The sequence below is a fragment of the Chiloscyllium punctatum genome, chromosome 21 (genome assembly GCF_047496795.1).
Source record: "Chiloscyllium punctatum isolate Juve2018m chromosome 21, sChiPun1.3, whole genome shotgun sequence".
Taxonomy (NCBI): Eukaryota; Metazoa; Chordata; class Chondrichthyes; order Orectolobiformes; family Hemiscylliidae; genus Chiloscyllium; species Chiloscyllium punctatum.
The window spans coordinates 70029111-70036788 of NC_092759.1; the positions used below are offsets into that span (position 1 = coordinate 70029111).

At 44.5% G+C, this 7678-nt stretch overlaps 1 long non-coding RNA gene across 1 annotated transcript; it reads right to left on the minus strand.

The window, feature by feature from the left end:
- Positions 1 to 673: 673 nt before the first annotated feature.
- Positions 674 to 6958, minus strand: LOC140492408 (uncharacterized). The gene is made up of 3 exons (XR_011963564.1): positions 6872 to 6958; positions 845 to 929; positions 674 to 762 (listed from the first exon to the last, which is right to left on the minus strand). It is a non-coding gene; the product is annotated as an uncharacterized lncRNA (long non-coding RNA).
- Between the last annotated feature and the right edge of the window lie 720 nt (positions 6959 to 7678).

Below are 7678 nucleotides of genomic sequence, written 5' to 3' on the forward strand. Positions count from 1 at the left end.
GCGACAGGGATGGTAGTCTGGAATGCAGTACATTTCAAATATGTGGAGGGACGATTGGGATAGGAGGAGGTTACAGAGATAGGATCTGTTATAGGAGTTACAAATTATTGAAGACACTGGTCCACAAGACATGCCGTAGATGCAAAGTTGGAGAGTAGCAAGTCTTAGTACAACAGTACGTAAAGCCAGGGTGGTGATTGTGCATGAGGTGGGGATATTCTGTACTCCCCCTCCAGAACTGTATCGATGTCATGTCTTGTTAACAGAGGTTTGGAGCCTTCTCATTGCTTTCTGCTCGGTTGTCGAGACTGGATGAAGTTAGCAATACTGAGGGTTGCAGAGTTAGCAAGGACTCTTTAGACTGGTCACGGTTACAAGCCTCTCGTGGGAGGCCTGCTTTCCCCTCTGTTGTCCAGATGCTCACCAAGGCAGCACAGGCCTGGATTGAAAACTGGGAACTCTCGATGCTGTCTCAGTGCAAGAAAACTTACAGTGGGGGTGGTGATTAAGCCTGAGGTGTGTCTGTACTGTGCTCTCCCTCCAGCACTGTATCTGTGTCATGTCTTGTTAGCCGATGTTTGGAGATATCTCATTGCTCTCTGCTCTGTGCACTGTGAGTGATCTTACTACACTGCAGGATTTATTGAATGCTCCAGATCTCCCTGCCCTTTGTCGCTCCGGCTGACCAACCATCTTCAATGAGGTGATGGATGAGACACCCAGCAATTGGGAAGACTACTGAGTCGGGAACTTCCTAAATACCTACAGGTGACAGAGAAATAGACAGTCTCTGAAATTAGGGTGATGGAAACACATGCAGAATGGTAATAATTGCCATACTGACCTGAAAAATCCCAATCTCCATCTCTGGTCTGTGCTGCTTCATCTCTCTGGAGAGATGGATTCTGTTGGCTCAGGATCTGGAGTAGCTGGAAGAGTGAGAGACACTGACAGAGGCAGCAATTAAACCCTCACAGTGAGGAATACCAAATGGAGAGATACTGAGTGATATCAGCAGAGCGCAGGAAGATTTCGTAACAAACCATTGCGTAGAAAGAAGGGATTTTGATTCATTTTGCTTCTGGTGTCAGTGCACAGGGATGGGAAACCTGTGAGAAGGTGAAGTGATGGCCTGGTGGTATTATCGCTGTGCTATTTATCCAGAAACTCAGCCATGTTCAAATCCCACTATTGTAGATAGGTGAATGCATGAGTGGTGTGAAGACTGGAGAGGGTTACAGTGATATCATGTGCTCTCCAGGCTGGAGGAAGGTGCACAGATGGGGAGGTTGGTAAGGATTCGAGAATGTTAGAGACAGGGTGGGCTGTAGGTTCTCGACAAGATGACAGAGATGAGGAGCTGTTTTGAGCACAGAGACCATAACTGTTAGCTTCAAAGACATTATGGAAAAAGATAAGGGTAATGCAGAAGCTAAGTATCTAAACTTGGGGAGGCCATTTATCATGAGATTATCACTGTCATTCAACGTTATCATTAGACTGGCAAGCCTCGACTGCAAGGAACTACACTTGTTGGAGTCTCTATTTGGAACACGGGAGATGTTAAATATGATGCAGTGAGAATTCAGAGCAAATGTGTTTTGCGAGGAGTGAATGGCTCAAACAGCACATTTAGCAAATACTGATCAAGCGATATTGTGAGTTTGAGAAAGAAAATACAGAGCAATAAAAACAGACAAAGCCATTCAAAAGTCTAGAGTGTGTGGGGCAGGGGGGATGGGGTGGATGCAGGGGGTGGTGGTTGTAGTCCTTAAAAATGAACAGGCAAACAACAGTCACAAAATATCCTTAGCTAATAATGTTAAGGATAAGCCACAAGGTACTTAAAAAGTACAGTTAGAGTAAGAGAATTCCCAACTAAGAAGTGGGGCCTGTTAGAAACCAAAGGGACAATCAGTGCATGGAGCCAGAGGAAGAAGGTGAGGTCTTCAATGAATCCTTCCCATCTGTATTCACACAGGAGAAAGACATTGAAGCCAGGGATGGTGAGGTTCAGGAACATGTTAAGATCAATGAGGAGGAGGCATTAAATATTTTCACAGGCATAAAGGTGGAGAAATACCCAGTAACAATCAAATATATCCCAAGCTGCTATGGGAGGTCATGGGGCAGATTGCTGGGGCCCTGGCGGATATATTTAATACTTTGCTGGCCACAGGTGAAGTGCTGAATGACTGGAGGATCGCTAATGTGGTTCCTTTGTTCAAGAGCAGCAGGGATAGGCCAGGTAATTACAGAGCAGATAGTCTGATAGGAGGGGGAGGGAAATTATTGGAAACAATTCTGAGGAACACGATGAATCAACATTCGAAAGGACAGGAATATATTAGGAATTGTCTGTATGGATTTGCTTGAGGACTGTCCTCTGATTTTGATGAGGACAATGCAGATGATGTGGGTTACATGGAGTTCATTAAGGTCTTTGACAAGGTCCCACATGGAAGGCTGGTCCAAAAGGGAAGAGCCCATGGGATCCAAGGCAAGTTGATAAATTGTATCCACAATTGGTGGAGGATTGTTTTTATGATAGGAAGCCTTTGTCCAGTGGATGTACAACAGGGATCTGTGCAGGAACCATTGCTGGTTATTATGTACATTAATATCTCGGATATGAAAGCAGAAGGAATCATTAGTAGGTTTACCGATGACATGAAAAGTGAGAGTGTTGTCCACAGTGAGGGGGACAGTCTCAGGCTGCAGTCTGATATCGATCAGATGATAAACCGAGCAGAGGAATGGCAGACAGAGTTTACTTCTGATCACTGTGAGGTAATGCACTGTGGGGATTCTCATAAGCGAACAGTATATGTCATGAATGGTAGGTCCTTCTGGAGAACTGAGGAACACAGGGACCTTGGTGGGCAAGTCCCTGGATGTCTGAAGATGTCAGCACAGGTACACAGTCATTATGTAAATGGCCCAACTGGAGAATGGGGCTAAACCTGACCTCCCCTTGGGAAACAAGGTAGGGAACAGGACTGAGGTGTTAGTGGGGGAGCACTTTGGAAAGTCACCACAATTGTATTAATTTGAAAATAGCGATGGAAAAGGACAGGCCTGGTCCACAAGTTCAAGTTATACCACGGAGCAAGATAGTATTAGACATAAATTTTAAAAGTAGATCTGGGAGGCTATTTGCACCTAAAGGGAAGTCTGGCAAATTGGAATATTTTAAAACCAAGATAAAAGGAGCGTTCAGCACCAGCATGTTCCTGTTAGTGTGCAGCTCAATGCTGACTGAATTAAGAAATACTGGCTGAATTTCAAGGCTCTGGTCAAGAAAACAGGGGAGCACATAACTGGCTGACTCAAGTGAATCCCTTCAGTAACATCAGGGCTGTAGAAATACTCTTAGGATGGAAATCAGGAACGTAAAAAGGGAGCATAAGATAGCTTTGGCAGAGAAAGTTAACGAGAATTGAAAGAGATTCTATAAGTGTATTAAGAGCAAAAGAAGAGTGAGGGACAAAACAGGTATCCATAATGATCAATGAAGCCAACAATGTGGTCAACTACAGGATCCGAAACAAATATTTCACTTTGGAACTTCCTGTGGATAAAGACTGGGGCGCTCAGGGGACTAAACCGTGTTTGTCCCGACTACTATTAGAATACTGTGGGCAATTCTGGTCACAATGCCATCGGGAGGATGTTGTGGAACATGAAAGGTTCGGAAGAAATGAACAAGGATGCTGCCAGGGTTGAAGGATTTGCTCTTCAGGGAAAAGCCTGAATAAGCTGGGGCTGTTTTCACTTGAAAATGGGAGGCTGAGGAGTTACCTGATAAAGGTGTTTAAAATCATGATGGTCATCGATAGGGTCAATAGACAAGGTCTTTTTCCCAACTGGGGGATTCCAAACTGACAGGGCACAGCTTTAAAGTGCGAGGGGAACGTTTCGAAGGGACCTAAAGGAAAACTGGTTCTGGCAGAGTCTATGGAATAAACTGCCAGAGGAAATAGTGCAGGCTGATAGAAATACATTTGATATGATGGGTATATGAATAAAAAGGGTTTAGAGGGATATTGGCAAAATTCTGGCAAATGTGACTAGATACACCATGCAGGAGTTGGTCTGAAGTATCTGTTTCAGTGCTGTACATCTCTATAACTCAATGTCTTGAAATGAGTCCACATTATCGAAGAGGAGGTGCTGGAGGTTTTAAACCACAAAGGTAGATAAATCCCCAGGCCCTGATTAAATGTATCTCAGGACATTGTGGGAAGCTGGTGAAGAAATGGTAGGGCCCCTAGCAGAGATATCTGTACCATGTGGGATAGGCAGGTAGACTGGAGGGTGGCATTGTGGACAGTGAAGAAGGTTTTCTGAGATTGCAAAGGGATCCTGATGAAATGCGTGAATGGCTGAAAAACTGTAGATGGAGTTCAATCTGTATAATGGGAGGGAATGCATTTGGTACAACAAACACAGGCAGGGCCTATACAATTAATGGTAGGACCTTCAGTAGTGTTGTGGAACAGAGGGACCTCGAGATATAGGTACATAATTCTTTGAAGTTTGCAACATGGAGACAGGATAGTTAAAAAGGGACTTGCCACACTTGCTTTCATTACTTTGGATATAGGAGTTGGGAAGTCGCATTGAGATTATACAGGCCATTGGTGAGTCCTCTTCAGGAATACTGTGTTCAGTTCAGGTCGCCCAGTTATCAGAAGGATATTATTAAGCTCGAAAGGGTTCAGATGAGATTTACTGGAATGTGGCTGGGTATGGAAGTTTTCAGTTCTAAAGAAAGGCTGAATAGGTTGGTATTTTTTTCATTGAAACCTGAATGTTGACAGATGACCTCGTAGAAGTCTATAAAATAATGAGGGGAATAGATAGAGTTAATGGGAGCTGTTTGTTTTCCCAAGGATAGGGGAGTTTCACGACTAGAAGCTAAATTTTTAAGTGTAAGAGGAGAGACATTTTAAAAAAAAGTCGTGAGGGTCACATTGTTACACAGAGGGTGGATTGTGTGTGGAATGAACTTCCCAAGGAAGGGGTGAATGTGGGGACAATTACAATGTTTAAAAGACATTAGGATTAGTACATGAATAGGAAAGGTTTGAAGGGATAGGATCAAGGTACAGGCAGGTGGGACAAGATCAGTTTTCGAGTATGGTTAGCATTGACCGAACAGTGTGGTCTGACTCTCTGACTATGATTATAATGTGTCATTAATTAACAAAGGCTGCAAGAGGAAGCCAGGAAACTACAGACTGATGAGCCAGACATCAGAGTGCGTCAGTTGTTGGAGGTCATTCTGAGAGGTAGGTGGTATTTGGAACGACAAGGACTGATTACGGCAGCCAGTATGTCTTTGTGCGTGGGAAAACATGCCTCACAAATTTGACTTGAAGATAGATGAAGGCAGAGCAACAGACGTTGTTTCTGGCTTCAGCAACCCTTGGTCAGGGTGTAGCATGATACATTGGTTAGTAAGGTTAGGTCACAAGGGATCAGGGAGAGCTAGCCAACTGGATACAAAATGGGATGACAGTGGGAGACAGAGGGTGGTGGGAGAGGGTTGTTGTTCAGACTGGGGCCTCTGACCAGCAGTGTGCTGTAAGGATTGGTGCTGGGACCACTGTTGTGCACCACTTACATAAACAAGCTGAGTGAAAAGGTAGCAGTCCCTGTTAGCATTTTTGCGGATACCAAGATTAGTGGAAGAGTGGGCAGGGAATATAGTGATCGAAGGGGATGTTAATCAACTGGGCCATGGGGCTAAGAAATGAAAGATGGAATTTAATTCAGGTGTTGGATTTAGTTCAGACAAACCAGGGAGGACTAAAACAGTTAATGGTAGGGACCTGTGCAGTGTTGTCGAACAGAGGGAGATCAAGGGGTGCAGTTACATTGTTCCTTGGAAGTGGCATCACAGGGGGACAGGGAGGGGAAAGCAGCATTTGGCATACTTGTCATCATTGGCCAGAACATTGAGTACGTGAGTTGGAGATATTTGTAACATTGTCGTCAATATTTCTCCTGGGCAGAGGAGGCCACGGGTTTACCTTATAAAGGTGTATGAAACAATGTAGGGCTTAAGTAAGGTGAATTGCGAAGGGTAGGTGAGTCCAAATCTAGAGCCATAAACGTGTGGTGAGAGAGCAAGGATTTAAAGAGGGAGCTGAGGGGCAACATTTTCCACAGAGGATGGTGCATAGATGGAACGGACTGCCAGAGGAAATGGTGAAATCAAGTACAATTACAACATGGAAATGACACTTGGTCAGGTACATGGAGAGGAGAAGATTGGAAGGGATATGGGCCAAACACAGGCAAATGCAACTCATTCCATTTAGGAAACATCAAACAAAGAGTAATGCAGCACAGAAACAGACCCAATGTCTTCAGTTGTTGTTGGAGGAGACTATCGAGACAAGACATGTTTGTACAGACTGAAGCAAGTTACAGAGATACGGGTGGTCGTCTGGACTGGAGGTTTCAAATATGTGAAATAATTGGTAAGAGGGGAGGGGATGACAGAGATAGGAACTGTTATAGGAGTTAGAATGATTGAAGACACTGGTCCACAAGATGAGCCATAGATACAGTGTTGGAGAGGGAATAGTTAACAGAAAGATCCCAGGCAGCATTACCACTCTCTCATTTCGGGCCTGTTTTCCCCTCTGTTGTCCTGGTGCTCAACAAGGCAGCACACGCCTGGATTGAAAACTGGGAACTCCCGATGCTGTCTCAGTACAATTAAACTTAAAGTAGAAGTGGTGATTGAGCCTGAGGCGAGTCTGCTCCCCCTCCAGAACTTTATCTATGTCATGGCCTGTGAGCTGATGTTTGGAGCCCTCTCATTGCTCTTTGCTCTGTGCACTGTGAGTAATCTTACCTGGCGGCAGGATTTATATAAGGCTCCCGACCTCCCTGACCTTTTTCTCTCTGGCTGACCAAACATCTTCCCAACCAGCAGTTGGCAGGTCTATTGAGTCAGTAACTCCTTCAGTACCGGTAGAAGACACAGAAATAGGCTGAATGGGAAATTAGACTGATGCTTGTGAGGGTTACACATGTAAAATGGCACTGAGCCCCACAGAGATCTGGAAAATCCCAGTCTCCATTCCTGGCCTGTACTGCCTCATCTCTCTGGAGTGGAGAATTCTGTTGGCTCAGGATCTGGAGTAGCTGCAAGAGTGAGAGACGCTGACAGAGGCAGCAATTAGACCCACACAGTGAGGGACCACACAAGGAGAGATACTGAATGACATCACCAGAGTTCAGCATCAAATAATTGTGCACAAAGAAAGGGTTTTGATTCATGTTGTACTGGGATGCGCAACCTGTGAGCAAATGAAGTTATGGCCTAGGGGCATTATTGTGAAGCAATTTATCCAGAAACTCAGCAAAAGTTCTCTGGACACAGTTTTAAATCCCGCCATTGCAAATGATTGAATGTGAATTAAATGCTTCAAAAAAGATATAATTAAAAAACAGGTAAGTGAGTATTAAACAATTGCTGATGTTAAGAAAAATCCATCGGGTGCATTCCTGTCTTTAGTGAAGTAATCGAAAATGGGATTGGGATATCACAGGTATTACAGAAACAACAGCTGAGGGAGGGACAGGACAGGCAGCTCAATGTTCCAGGGGCCAGATGCTGCAGGAAGGACAGAAGGGGAGCTGAGAGAGGAGGAGAGCT